Source organism: Budorcas taxicolor, chromosome 3, assembly GCF_023091745.1.
Source record: "Budorcas taxicolor isolate Tak-1 chromosome 3, Takin1.1, whole genome shotgun sequence".
Taxonomy (NCBI): Eukaryota; Metazoa; Chordata; class Mammalia; order Artiodactyla; family Bovidae; genus Budorcas; species Budorcas taxicolor.
In genome coordinates this window covers 38080236-38096364 of record NC_068912.1, presented here as the reverse complement: position 1 = coordinate 38096364, position 16129 = coordinate 38080236, and positions in this window count along the sequence as shown.

Genomic DNA, 16129 nt, shown 5'->3' with positions numbered 1-16129 from the left:
TAATCCCTTGTTGGTCACACACATTATTTGCAAATATTTTCTCCCAGTCTCTGGATTGTCCTTTCATTTTGGTTTTTCCTTTGCTATGTAAAAGCTTTTGAGGTTAAGTTGGTTCCATTTGTTTATTTTTGCTTTTATTTCCATTATTCTGCGAGATGGATTGAAAAAGATGCTGTGATTTGTGTCACAAAGTGTTTGCTATGTTTTCCTCTAGGAGTTTTATAGTGTCTGATCTCATATTTAGGTCTTTAATTCATTTTCAGCTTATTTTTGTGTATGGAGCTGGAGGAGTCAGGCTCCCTGACTACAGCAACAAAACTCTAATCATCAAAATAGTGTAGTTTTGCCACAAAAACATAAATATAGATCCAATGGAACAAGATAGAAAACCCAGAAATAAACCCACACAGCTATAGTCAATCTATGCAAAGGAGGCAAGACTGCACAATATTGGAAAGACAGTCTCTTCAACAACTGGGGAAAACTGAACAGCTGCATGTAAGAAAATGAAATTAGATCATTCTTTAACATCATACACAAAAATAAGCTTAAAATGTATTAAATACATTAATGTGAGACTGGACACTATAAAATTTCTAGAGGAAAACATAGACAGAACACGCTGCCATAAACTGCAACAGTATCTTTTTCAATCCATCTCTCAGAATAATGGAAATAAAAACAAAACTCAATGGGACCTACTTAAACTCAAGTGTTTTTGCACATTGAAGGAAGCAATAAAAAATTAAACACAAACTGAGCCTTATCCCTCAAAAAATTTGAAACTAAGAAGAGTAAGTAGCAATCAAGGATTAGAAAGTATGGCAGACCTGTTAAGAGGCAATAGGTAAACAAATGTAAGAGACACAGGTTTGATCTCTGGGTCTGGAAGATCCCTTGGAGGAGAGCATGCAACCCACACCTGTATTCTTTCGAGGAGAATCCCATGGACTACGAAGCCTGGTGGCCTGGCTTCCCAAGTGGTGCCAGTGGTAAATAACTCACCTGCCAATGCAGGAGACATAAGAGATGTGGGTTCAATCTCTGGATTAAGAAGGTCCCCTGGAGGATGTCATGGCAACCCACTCCAGTAATTCTTGCCTGGAGAGTCCCATGGACAGAGGAGCCTGGTGGACTACAGTCCATAGGATGCAAACAGTCAAAGACTACTGAAGTGACTTAGCATGCACACACAAAGTTTTTAGAATATCACAGCTTAAAGAGCAAAACCAAAGCATTTATTCATATTAAAATGTAATGCAAAAAGTTTTATTCTAAATAATACATTTACAAAACTGGATTTTACTCTACTGGTGGTATTTCTTAAAGTCCTTGTATGTTAGCATTCTCTTAAACAGTAGGCTTTAGAAGCATATTGTGTAAATATGTCATTATTTACAATATTCCAAGATGAAAAATGCTTCTGAATACTTCAATTCACATATATATTTTTTCATTTTTTAAATATAAATTTATTACTTTTAAACATCATAATGTGCCTATATGGTTGAGAAACCAGTTACTTTTTTATAAGTCTTCTCTTTACTAATATAGTCTATCAAGACACAGAAAACTTGGTGAACAAAGGATTGGAGGACATAGAGCCTCACTTCAAGTGCTTTAATTAGCCTTCCAGTGCTCTCTAGAGCCAATTGATGTAGAAAATTTAGCTGCCTAAATTGAGGAAGGTACACTAGCAGTCCTGGGTATAAACTCAACAAAATTATGTCATTCTTTGCCAGTTAAAAAAATGTGCATAACAGACTTTTTCTAGAATGTTCAACTAAGATGCTGTCATTTTCAGCACACACAGGAAAAACCCTGTAAATATTGTTTAGCTATAGAAATTGATGGGTGATAATAAACAATTATATAATAGAGAACTAAAGTCTTCAGGCATGTTTTATTTTCAAATAAAACAATGGATAAGTTGTGCTGTAGTATAGGGTCAAATATATTGTTTCATATTATACCTGAAATATTATGACGTTATAAGATTGTTTAATCACACTACCCTTAGTTTTTAGGACAGTTATGATTCATTAACAAATCATTTTTATCCACAGAAAAATAGCCTCAGTGGCAGTAATAACACTTTTATACCGTTTTGATTTTTAAATTCCTAGTCAAAATGTTTTATTTTTTCTTTATTCACATGTAATATTGATTTCAATGCTTCTTTTTAGTTTTATGAATTTAATAATCTTTTCTTTCATTTTTATATTAAACAAAAAATAATACAACAAATACTTTTCCGCAATACCTAAACTGACAAAGTAGTTGAGCCTGTGTGTGAACATTCACATTCTTATCTTTTATTTGATAGCCTAGGGGAGAAGAATGGAATGAGTTATTTCTAAAGATGCAAATAAGAGCTACTGATATATTTTTATTTGGTAGACTGCCTCATAGAAATATACCAGTAACATTCAATAAAATCAGAATTCTTTGTGGTAAAAAGCTATATCACTGTCTACTTTTATGAGTGAAGATGAAAATATCTGTTGAACATTTTCCAGAATAATTTAAATAATTATTTTATTCCTGTTATGAGTTGAATTGTGTATCCCTCTCCTAAATTCATATTTTTAAAACCTAACTTTCAGTGCCTCAAAATATGAGCTTATTTGGAAATATAATCTTCGGGTTAATATGTGAGAGCCCTAATCCCATATGGCAAGTGCCTTAATGGAAAGGAAACATTTGGAGACATGCACATAAGTAAGGAGTTTGTCATCTGAAGAGATATGAAGAGAAGATGACCATCTACAAGTCAAACAGAGAGGTCTGGAACAGATTCTTCCCCCACAACACACAGAAAGAACCAGTTTTGCTGACTTCTTGCCTACAGAACAGTGTGAGAGAGACAATTGATTCCTGTTGTTTAAGCAGTGAAGTCTGTGGTACCTTGTTATGGCTGCTCTAGAAAATGAATACAACCCCTATGATACATATATGTTTTTAAAAATGGAAGTGATTGCTTTGAGGGAGTGGTGATGAAAAACTCATCTTTCTATAGGCTATCTGGACTTTGGGTTGAAAAAAATTAGCAAAAATAAATTTTATTTGAGAAGAGTTTTATGTAATAATATTTTCTTTTAAAATCTCTTGAAATATATTATTTAGAAAATGTAAATCAGGACCATAATTTGCAAAATTAATTTTTAAATCAATTATTGTTTCTTTTAGAAACCAAATGCATGCCACTTTTGTCTAGTTTCTCAAAGGATCATTTCAGAAAACATATGGTGAGTTAGCATGACCCATGAATGTCAGCTATTTATTTTTACAACTTTTAGAGAAAGCAGGGCTATTTTAATAGCAGAAGTTACCAAAAGCTATTTCCATAGTCCTTTTCCCAGCATTATGCATGCTAGCATGAATTAAGAAATCCTAGTTTAATCAGATATTAGACAACAATAAAATGAAACCCGTTATATTTAATATTTAATGCTAAGATCAAACAATTAAATATTCATTGATAATTTTGCATAGTGTACAGTTAGACAAATTTTTATCAATGATCAAGTTAATGCAAAACTCCATCCCGTTTTTTCTGGTCTGATTTACAATCAGTATATTTCAGCTTTGGTACTACTTATGAAATGCCAGTAGAGATAGGGAAAAATTTAGCTGAACATTAAATTAAATAGTTTGTGGTGACTTATAGATAAATGTTACAACTGCCCTGGTATTTTCTCAAGTTAACCTTTTAGGACTGACTGTGGGAAAGGAGAGACAGCTGCAATTGAGAATGACAGGGTCTCATGCACCTGTTTATCTATGTCAAGTGACAAATCTATCAGTTATTTTCCAGATTAAAGAGACAAACAGTGACCCAGACTAAATTGGGATCATGTTCAAAGTGTCAGATACAGTGAAACTAGCACTATTGTGTTCCTTTATGAAACATGCTTAAAATCATCCACATTTAAAATACCAGTTTAAAGTTATTCAAGTTATTTATTGTAATGCTTACAGTCTACTAACTTTAAAAATTATACACCTGTGGCAGAGACCATGGTAGCAAAGTAATAGGATGTACAACTCACCTCTCCAATGAATATATAAAAAAAAAAAAATCTACATCTGGAACACTTCTCACTCACTGAAAACCAATTGGTACCTGGCAGGCAGACTTCTGTACAACCAAGACTGTAAGAATGATACACACGTAATCACAGTAGGAAGGGAAGTTAAGCGAGCAGGTCAAGACTTGTGTCCCAGGGAGGGGACTCGGAGGAAAAGGAAGATTGCACATTTGCCCTGGAGGGTGGGCAGGCTGAGACTCAGACTGGGTGTCCCAAACCTGGGGTCATCCATATGGGAGAAAAGCCCCTTGGCTAAGTGGAGAACCACTGGGGCAGACAGAAAGGCTAGACAAGGCTAGACTCCATTTGTAAGGACCATGTACATGCTGGCTAGCCAATTTCTGGTAGCAGCCACTGTGCCACAGCTTACAACTCCCATACACACAAACAACATAGAGGTCTGGCTTCCCTGGGCAATGGTTCCACATGAAGACAGGGGACAGTAAGCAGCTGTGAGAGACAAAGTTTCCTGCTCCGTAGTCATGTTGGAGCTGTCTGCTCTAGCAGCTGCCAGGTTTCCTATTACTGATTCTCTGTGCAGCTCATCCCAGGGTGACCTAGCCCAAACTCTGCTCAAACCACACCACTGAGTAGCACTGGGTCTAGGGCAGTCACAACTGGAGAGAAGACTTGACTGTGGCTTGTGGCTGAGCAGAGCTACAGATGACTGTATAGGCAACACATCAGACCTCTGTGTATGCACAGATCCCACTTAATTCAGCACTCCCCTCCTCTGGGACAAAGATCTTGGGATGGGAAGAGGGAAAATCATCCACTTAGAAGAAAAAGAGCTGAGCCCAACTTTCATGGCTTCTATTGCAGCAACTTGGGATCAGATTCTGCCCCTGACGGGTCTATGACAGCTACTAGGCAGGGAGGAAGTCTTACCTAAAAGTCAGTCCAGCTCTAGCTCCTTTGTCTCCAGCCACATCCATTGCCAAAATGATAGCTGCCATCACATCCCGAGGAAAGACTTATTAACTGGCGTCCAATTGAAATCCAAACCTCTCACCAAGAGCACTAGGCATGTGCAGTCTGCATAGGGACACTCCCACATAAGAACACCCAATAAAGACCACCATAAGTAACTGTTCAGCCTAAATACATAGAAGCAGAGAAAGTTAAAGTTAAAAGAAAGAGGAATTACTCTCAATTGAATGAACAAAACATAAATAATGACATAAACACTTTACCCAGCTAAAGAACTCAAAACATTGGTAATAAAACTGTTAACAGAACTAGGAAAAATAATCGACTAAACAATGAACATTTTAACAAAGAACTAGAATATATAAAAAAGACATAATCAAAAATAAGTAATTCAGTAGCTGAAATAAACACACTGCTGCTAAGCTGCTTCAGTCATGTCCGACTCTGCATGACCCCATAGACGGCAGCCCACCAGGCTCCCCCGTCCCTGGAATTCTCCAGGCAAGAACACTGGAGTAGGTTGCCATTTCCTTCTCCAATGCATGAAAGTGAAAAGTGAAAGTGAAGTTGTTCAGTCGTGTCCAACCCTCAGCGACCCCATGGACTATAGCCCACCAGGCTCCTCTGTCCATGGGATTTTCCAGGCAAGAGTACTGGAATGGGGTGCCATTGCAATAAACACACTAGAAGGAATAAATAGCAGATGAAGTTATATAGAAGAATGCATAAGGAAGCTGGAAGACAGAAAAATATAATACAACCAATCAGCAGAACAGACAGAAAAAAAAAAATTAAGTGAAAGCAACCTAAGAGAGCTCTGAAATAACATTTAAGTGTTCCAACACTTGCATTACAGGCAGAGAAGCAGAAAAGGGGATCCAAAGTGTATTTGAAGAAATTATGGTTGAAAATTTCCCTGACCTGAAGAAGGAAACAGATATCCAGGTTCAGGAAGCACAGAAGGTCCCAAATAAGATGAACCTCAAATAGACACCCACCAAACAAAGCTGAAACTCCAGTACTTTGGCCACCTCATGCGAAGAGTTGACTCATTGGAAAAGACTCTGATGCTGGGAGGGATTGGGGGCAGGAGGAGAAGGGGACGACAGAGGATGAGATGGCTGGATGGCATCACTGACTTGATGGACGTGAGTCTGAGTGAACTCCGGGAGTTGGTGATGGACAGGGAGGCCTGGTGTGCTGCAATTCATGGGGTCGCAAAGAGTCAGGCACAACTGAGCAACTGAGCTGAACTGAAGGCATATCATAATTAAAATGGAAAAGGCAAACAGAATTCTAAAAGCAACAAGAAAAAGAGAGTTTTATACATGGGAATCCCCTTAAGACTATCACTTGTTTCTCTGCAGAACTTTGCAGGCCAGAGGGAATAACATGATGTATTCAAAAAGGTGAAAGAAAAAACCCTACAACATAAATACTCTACCTAGCAAGATTATCACTTGGAATAGGAAGAGAGATTTAAAAAAAAAAAAAAAAAAAAACTCTCCAGGGAAGAAAAAACTAAAATAATTCAGCAATATTAAATTAATCCTAAAAGAAATGTTAAAGCATCTTCTCTAAATGAAAAAAAAGGTAATAATATAGAGGAAAGGGAAAATTTCACTAACAAAAGCAAATATACTTGAAGTTTGGAATAGCACTTAAGCCAGTACATAGATATAAGACAGAAGACAAAGAGGTATAAAAGCAAATGTAAATAAAATAAAGTATGAAGGGATAAGCATGAAAATGTAAACTATAATGTCAAAAACAAAATGTGGGATAGGGGAGTATAGAATGTAGACCTTTTAGAATGTGTTTGAACTTAAGTTTAAAACAAGTAGATATAATTATGGGTCAACATATACAAACCTCATGATAACTGCATATCAAAAACCTATGATAAGTACACAAAAATGTAAAAGAAAGGAACACAAGCATAATATTCAAGAAAATTATCAAACCTTAAGGAAACAAGGAAAAAAGATATGAACAGAGGACTACACAACCAGAAAACAAGTAGTAAAATGGCAATAAGTACACACTTATAAATAATTACTTGATGTCAAGGGACTAAAGACTCCAATGAAAAGACATTGGGAGGCTGCTTGGATGAAAAAAAATAAAAAGCAAGACCCTTTAATATGCTATCTACAAGAGAATTCAGGCTGAAGACACAGTGTCTAAAAGTGAGTGGCAGATGTAAATGACAAGAAAGCAAGGATAGCAATACTCATATCATAGAAAATAGACTTTTAAAGGCTAACAAAAGAAAGACAGCCACCACACAATGATAAAGAAATCAACATGAAAAAAGAATATTAAATTCATTTACATGTGTGTCTCTAATATAAGAACACCTAAATATATAAAGCAAATACCAAGAGACATAAAGGGAGAAACTGACAATAACATGATAATAGCTGTAGACTTTAACATCCTATGAAGATCAATGGACAGATCATCCAGATAGAAAATCAATAAGGCATCAAATGGTCTTAAATGAGATAATATTGGGCTGGCTATAAAGTTTGGGTTTTCTGTAATATGGTGTGGAAAAACCTGAACTAACTTTTTGGCAATCCAATAGATACCTAAAGGACATTACATCCAAAAACAGAAGAATACACATACTCTTCAAGTGCACATAAAACATCCAGGATAGACCATATGCCAGCCCACCAAATAAATCTCAACAATTTTAAGAGGCTCAAAATAATATTAAGCATTTTTTCTAACAACAGTGGTGTGAAACTAGAAATCAACTACAGAAAGACAAATGGGAAAAGAACACACACATAGGGACTAAACAATGTGCTACTACAAAACCAACCAGTCAACGGAAAAATGAGAAAATAACTTTACATAAATGAAAATTTAAGTTCAACACTTCAAAATCTATGTGCTATAGCAAAAGCAGCTCTAAAAGTGAAGTAACGATACAGGCCTAACCTATGACCTAAAATAATTAGACAAAATAAAACAAACAAAGACCAAATGCAGCAGCAGGAAGGAAATAACGAAGATTAGAGAAGAAATATTAATGAAACCAAGTTCCACTTAACAAACAAACAAACATAAAATTGATAAACTTTTATCCAGGTTCACCAGGATGTAAAGAGTAGAACCATAGTACTCCTAGAAGTGAATATAGATGAAATAGTCTTTGGCATAAATCACATCTTTTTGGATCAGTCTTGTAAGATAGAAGAAATAAAAGTAAAATAAATAAATGGAACCTAATTAAATAAAAGCTTCTGAACAGCAAAAGAAACCAACAATATCAAAATATGACTTATGAAGCTGGAGAGAATATTTACAAATGACATGATCAATAATTGGTTAATATCTGAAATATATAAACAGTTGATAATACTCAATATAAAAAATCCAATCAAGAAATGTATAGAAGATCTAAATAGACATTTTTCCAAAAAGGCATACAAATGGCTAACAGACCCATGGAAAGTTGCTCAATGTCTCTAATTATGAGGAATATAAATCAAAACAGCAATGAGATATGAACTTACACTGGTCAGAATGGATGCCATTATAAAGTCTATAAATAAATGCTGAAGAGGATGCATAGAAAAGGGGACGCTCATATACTGTTGCTGGGAATGTAAATTGGTGCAAACAGTAGGGAAAACAGTACAGTGTTTTCTCAAAAAACTAAAGTATAAAACTCTCATAATCCATCAGTTCCACTTTTCAGTTTGTTATCTACAAAAAAATGAAAACAGCAATCTGAAAAGATACATGCAACTCAGTGTTCACAGCAGTAGTATTTACAATAGCCAAGATACAGAAGCAATCCAAATGCCAACACAGATGAATGGATAAAAAACATGGTGTATTTATATACACACACAATTGAATATTACTCAGCCATGAAATGAACATGGATTGACCTGGAGAATATTATGTTTAGTAAAATAAATCAGAGAGGTAAATTCTATGTGATATCACTTGTATTTGGAATATAAGAAAATAAAAATAAATATTTGTGCAGAGCAGAAATAGACAGATATGGAAAACAGTGGTTACTAAAGGGGAGAAGAAAAGTGAAATATTAGGGGTTTAGGATTAAGAGATGCAAACTACTATATATAAAATGGATATGCAACAAAGATATATTGTATAGCATAGGGAATTACAGCATTATTTTATAATAAAATTTAATGGGATATAATCTGTAGACACATCAAATTATAATGCTGTATACGTGAAACAAATATAACATTGTAAATCAACTATACTTCAATTTAAAAAATTAAAAATACTCATACATTCTTTTCTTAAAGATTAAATTTAAATGATTTAGGAACATAGGAGAAATCAGGCCACAAATTAAAAATAACAAAAATAGAGGTAAAAGAAATATATTGATATTTCTTGTGTTTAATATTGAATATTTTCATATAAAGTCTAATATTAATGCTTGGCTTTCTACTCTAAAAGCTATTGTGATACAAATAATTCAAGTATGACTGGTCTTGATTATTCTGAATTTTAAATTCATAGAATTCTGCCTTCTATTATATATAATCAAATCTTCAAAAATATTTATATGCCTAAAATTTAATTTTGATTCATAAAAAAGTCATTGTTTTTGATTCTGTATTTAAAACATCATTCTTCTAACTCTAGACTGTATATTGTCTCTATATTTTATCAAACAGTCCTTCAAATAATATTTGAAAACAACTACTAGAAAAAAAGATTTAAAAATTTATTTATTTTTTAGAATGTGTTTGAGCCTATATGACTATCAATCTACAGCAAGTTGATTTAAGAAGGGGTTACTGTACTCAAAAAATAGGGTAACCACAAATCAAAAACACACAACAGAGTCACAAAACCCCAAAAGAGGGAAACATAGCATAAAATAAAAGGAAATTATTAAACCACAAAAAGAAAAAGGAACAGATAAGAAACACAGAATTAGTAGGAAAAAAATGTTTAAAATGGCAATTAAATCTGTACCTATCAATTAATTACCTTAAATATCAATGGACTAAATGCTCCAACCAAAAGACATACAGTGGCAGATTGGATAAGAAAATAGTAGCCTACAATATGTTACCTACAAGAGACCCACTTTAGGGTAAAGGACATACATAGATTGAAAGTGAAGGGATGGAAAAAGATATTTCATGAAAATGGAAATGACAAGAAAGCAGAGGGTGCAAAACTCAGATGAAACAGACTTTAAAAGAAAGGCCATAAGGAAAAATGAAGACACTATACTATTGAAAGGGTCAATACAAAGAGATTTTATGCTTATCAGCATATGTATGGTTAATATCGGAGCCCCCTAAAACGTAAAACAAATACTAGCAGACATAAAGGAATTGACAGGAATACAATAGTAGCAGGAGACTTTAACACCCTGCTCTCATCAATGGACAAGTCATCTTGACAGAGAATCAATAAGGCAACAGACATCCTAAATGATAAAGAGCAGTTATACTTCATTGATATTATCAGTATATATATGTGTATATATATATACACACACACATTCTTTTCTAGTGCACACAGAACATTTTCTAGCATTCGCCACATACTCAGAACAAACCTCAACAAATTTAAGAGCACAAAAATTATCTCAAGTATCTTCTCTGAGCACAATGGCATGAAACTTTATTAGAAATCAACCTCAGAAAAATAAATGAAAACACACAAAAAATGTTACATGGAGACTAAACAATCTACTAAAAAAAATTAACAGGGAAATCACAGAGGAAATAAAAAAATACACTGAGACAAATGACAATGAAAATATAACCAAACAAAATCTAAGAGATGAAGCAAAAGTCATTCTTAGTGGGAAGTTCATAGCAATACAGGCCATTCTCAAAAAAGAAAATCTCAAATAATCTAAACTACCACTTAAAATAGAAAAATTAAAAAAAAAAAGAAAAAATCAGCAGAAGGAATGAAATAATGAAGATCAGAGAACAAAGAGATTTAAAAAAACAATAGCAAAAAAAATAAAATCAAGGTCTGGTTCTTTGAAAGTATAAATTAAATTGATAAACTTCTGGCCAGGCTTAACAAAAAGAAGAGAGAGAAGCCAAACAAACTTAATAATAAAAAAAGGAGACATAACAACTGATACTGCAAATATGCCAAAAAAAAGAAAAGCATAAGTGAATACCATGAACAACTATATGCCAAGAAATTTGATAACCAAGAAGAAATGGACAAGTTTCTAGACACAGCCCATCAAAATAGAATCAAGAAGAAACAGATAATTTGAATAGACTGATCACTAGAAGTGAAAGTGAGTCTCAGGATGGAAACATACACACACACACACTCTACAAATAAAAGTTTAAGACCAAATGGCTTCACAGGCAAATTCTACCAGATATACAAATAAGAATTTATCTAACCCTTCTCAAGCTTTTCCAAAAGATTGAAGAGGAAGGAACACTTCCACAAATGTTCTATGAGGCCACCCTGACTCTGATATTGAAACTAACAAAGCACCACCAAAAAATAAAATTAGAGTCCAATATCTTTGATGAATATAGATGTAAAAATTTCCAAGAAAATACTAACAAACTGAATCTATCAACACATAAAACAGATTATATACCACAACCACCGGGGATTCATCCCAAGTTCACAAGGATAGAGCCACATACTCAAACCAATCAATATGATACGTCATGTAAAGAAAAAAAAAACACACATTATCACCTCAAGAGATATTTAAAAAACATTTGACAAAATTCTTACATCCATTCATAATAAAAACACTTACCAAAGAGGGTATAAAGGGAACATATTTCAAAATAATTAAAGCTATTTATGGCAAACCCATAGCTGATATAATATTCATTGGTAAAAAAGTAAAAGCCTTCCTGCTAAAATCTGGAACAAAAGAAGGATGCCCACTATTACCTCTTCTATTCAACAGTAGTCAGACAAGAAGAATAAATAAGTTTATCCAAATTGGAAGGGAAGAGGTAAAACTGTTGTTATTTGCAGATGATATCACACACACACACACACTATGTATATATATGTATAACTCTATGAAGACTGTACACAAAAACTTCTAGAGCAGATAAACAAATTCAGCAAGGTAGCAGGGTACAAGATTAACATACAGAAATTGGTATTTCTTTACACTAACAATGAAATATCGGATAGGGAATATAAAAAATATACCTTGTAAAATTACTTCCCCAAAAATAAATTATTTAAGAATAAACCTGAACAAGGAAGTAAAAAAAAAACTTATATGCCGAGAACTGATAAAACATTAATAAAGAATATAGAATGTGATTCAAAGAAAAGGAAAGTCATCCCATAATATTGGATTGGAAGAATTAATATTGTTAAATGGCCACACTACCCAAAGCAACCTACAAATTTAATGGAATCCCTTCAAATTACCCATGATTTTTTTTTTCATTTGCATTCTTTTTGTAAACCATTTATCATTTATTTATTTATTATTATTATTTTATTACTTTACAATATTGTATTGGTTTTGCCATACATCAACACGATGTTTTTGCTGAACTAGAACAAATAATTCTAGAATTTATATGAAACCATAAAAGACCCAGAATTGCCTAAACAATTGTGAAGAAAAAGAACAAAGCAGGAGACATAATACCCGGATTTCAGATAGTACTACAAACTTCAGTAATCAAAACCCATAATAAATCTATGGTCAATTAATCTTTGAAAAAGGGGGCAAAAATATCCAATGGGAAAAAGTTTCTTCAGCAAATGGTTTTGGGAACATTGAACAGCTGCATGTAAATCAATGAGGTTAGAACACACCATCTCACTGTACATAAAATAAATTCAAAATGGCTTAAAGACTTCCATGAAACTCCTAGAAGAGATCACAGACAAAATATTTTCTGACATAAATTGTACCAATATTTTCTTTGGTCAGCCCCTCAAGGCAATATAAGTAAAAACAAAAACAAATGGAATCCAATCAAATTTACAAGCTTTTTCACAGCAAAGCAGTCCATAAAAACAGATAACCTACAAAATGGGAGAAAATATTTGCAAAAAATGCACTGACAAGGGCTTAATTTCCAAAATATACAAACAGCTCATATACTTCAACAACAAAAACACAACTCAATCAAAAAATGTAAGACCTAAATAAACATTACTAAATAGATACATGAAAAGATGCTGACCATCACTCATTATTAAATGCAAATCGGAACAGCGATGTGGTAACACCTCAAACCCTTCAGAATAGTCATCACTGAAAACTACAAATAACAAATGGCAGACAGGATATACTGTTGGTGGATATGTTTCTACAATCACTATGGAAAACAGTAGAGAGGTTCCTGAGAAAACCAAAAATAGTATTACCATATATCCAGCATTCCCACTCGTAGGCATATATCCAGTCAAAACCAACCCCCAAAAGGTACCTATACCCCTGCATTCATTGCAACACTATTTACAGTAGCCAAGACAGGGGAACAACCTTAATGTCCACTGACAGAGATGAGTAACTATAGAAGATTGGTACATATATACAATGAAATGCTACTCAGCCATAAAAAAAGAACTCAGCTACGGCAAAAGCTACACCACTCGCGGTAGCATGATTCCAACTATGAGATTAAATTGCAATGTTAAATAACTAAGTAAAATAAGTCAGAAAGAGAAGGACAAACACCATATGATATCACCTATATGTGGAATCTAAAATGGGACACAATTAACCGATCTACAAAACAAACATACTTACTGGACAGGACAAAGAGAACAGACTTGTGGTTACTGAGGTGGTTGGAGGAGGGATGAAGTGGTAGCTTGCAGTTGGCAAATGCAAGCTATTATGTACAGAATGGATACACAACAAGCTTCTACTGTATAGCGCAGAAACTATATTCAATATCCTATGATAAACCAACAGAAAAGAATATTTGAAAAAATGTAAATAAAAATAAAGTTTAACACATATAATAAATAAAAAATAAAAATACCTTCTTGAGTAAGAGAATACAACAGTTAAAAACAGCAAGAATATCTCCTTACCTGGTTAACAATCTCACTGTCAGAATCTGTCTAATGTAACCACTGTAACTCTGTAGTCTGCTAAAAACTTGTAAACTTTCAGGGAAACCTTGAAGGGTAAATGGCAGTTAACTTTGTTCACTTAAGAAGAGGAAGTACTAATATTAGATGAAATGGATGTTCCTTAAACTAAAAATAGAGCTATCATATGATCCAGCAATTCCACTCCTACACATATATCCAGAGAAAACCACAATTCAAAACAATGCATGCGTTCTGATTTTCACTGCAGCATTATTTACAATAACCAGGACATCAAAGCAACCTAAATTTCCACTGACAGGAGAATGGATAAAGAAGGTGTGGTGCATATATACAATGGAATATTTCTCAGCCATAAAAAATGAAATAATGCCAGTTGTAGCAACATGGATTGATCTAGAGATTATCATACTAAGTGAAGTAAGAAAAAACAGAATACCATGTGATATCACTTATATGTGGAATCTAAAAAAGGCTACAAATGGACTTATCTACAAAACAGAAGTAGAATTACAGATGTAGAAAATAAACTCATGGTTACTGGAGGGTAAGGGGCAGGATGGATAAACTGGAAGATTAGGATTGACACATACATACTACTCTACATAAAATAAATAACTAATATGGCAAAACCAATACAACATTGTAAAGTAATTAACCTCCAATTTAAATAAATAAATTTATATTTAAAAAAATAAAAATAGTTGAGTGCCCCAGAAAAAAAAAAAAAAAGAGCCTACTGTATGCCACAGGGAACTCTACTTAATAGTAGCCTAAATGGGAAAATAATTTTTAAGTAATTTTTAAAAGTGGATATTCATAACAGATTCACTTTACTGTATACTTGAAACATAGCCCCTCTTATAACAGCATGTTTTCCATTTAGTAGCAGTACCATAACATTTCTTCTTTCTGCCTTGTTTTCTCTGTATAAAACTCACAGCACATTTTTTTCTAGTTTTTTTTTTTTTTCCTTTATGACATCAGCTTCATTAGCACTAAGGGAGATTATGAGTTCTTTAAAAACCAGGTCTTGTATAGGTTTTGTATAGTGTATCTTAAGGCTGTAGAACAGTGCCTAAACCATTTTAGACATTCAATATCGTTATTAGTATCTTAACAATAAATGTGTTGATTTTCATCTGTATACTATTTTTCATTTATTAATCTGATGAAGAATTGTTTTATCTACTTTTTGTCTTCATTGATTTCAAGAGAAACAAATTCCACAGGTTGTTAATAACAGCTTCTGGTCCCCGTATCACTCTACTTTTGATGCCAGAGCCAAACACTTTTCATTCTTTTATTTTGTCACTGATTTTTTTCTGTTTTTGAACCTCCATGTATCTAAATAATATTATCACATGAATACTTCTTAAAACCATCAGTTTTAGAAATATTTTAACTTCCTGCAATTGAAGGTAAACATTTATCTATTTAATATATCACACTGCATCATCAAATCCATCACAGACATTCACATACACATTCATACTCACACACTAATATGGTATCTATAGTCTATAGGCTGAAAATAGTTACTTTGTTTATAATATCATTTATATTAAAACTACATGAATGTCATTTGCAACTTAGATTCATAGAATTTGATTATCTTACCCTTTTTGAGCAACTTCTTGTCCCTGAAATTAATGGTTGTCTTATTTTCATTTACTTAATCTTGTACTTATCATAAATTCAGTTGCAAATAACCCTTTCATCAAACTGTCTAAATCTTCTTTAGCAAATTAATTTGAAAAAAATGAAAAACTGAGCAATAGTAAGGATTAAAAATTATTTGAAAATTATAGCCATATCCATTTCCTGCAGCTGCTCTAACAAACCACCACAAACTATGTGGCTTAAAACAATAGAAATTTGTTTTCTCATTGTTCTGGAAGCCAGAATTCTGGACTCAAGGTGCTGGTAGGAACATGTGCCCTCCAGAGGCTCAGGGGGAGAATGAGTTCTAAGTCTCGCTCAAAGCTGCTGGTGGCAATTCTTGGCCTGCCTTAGCTTTCAGATGCATCATTCTCATCTCTGCC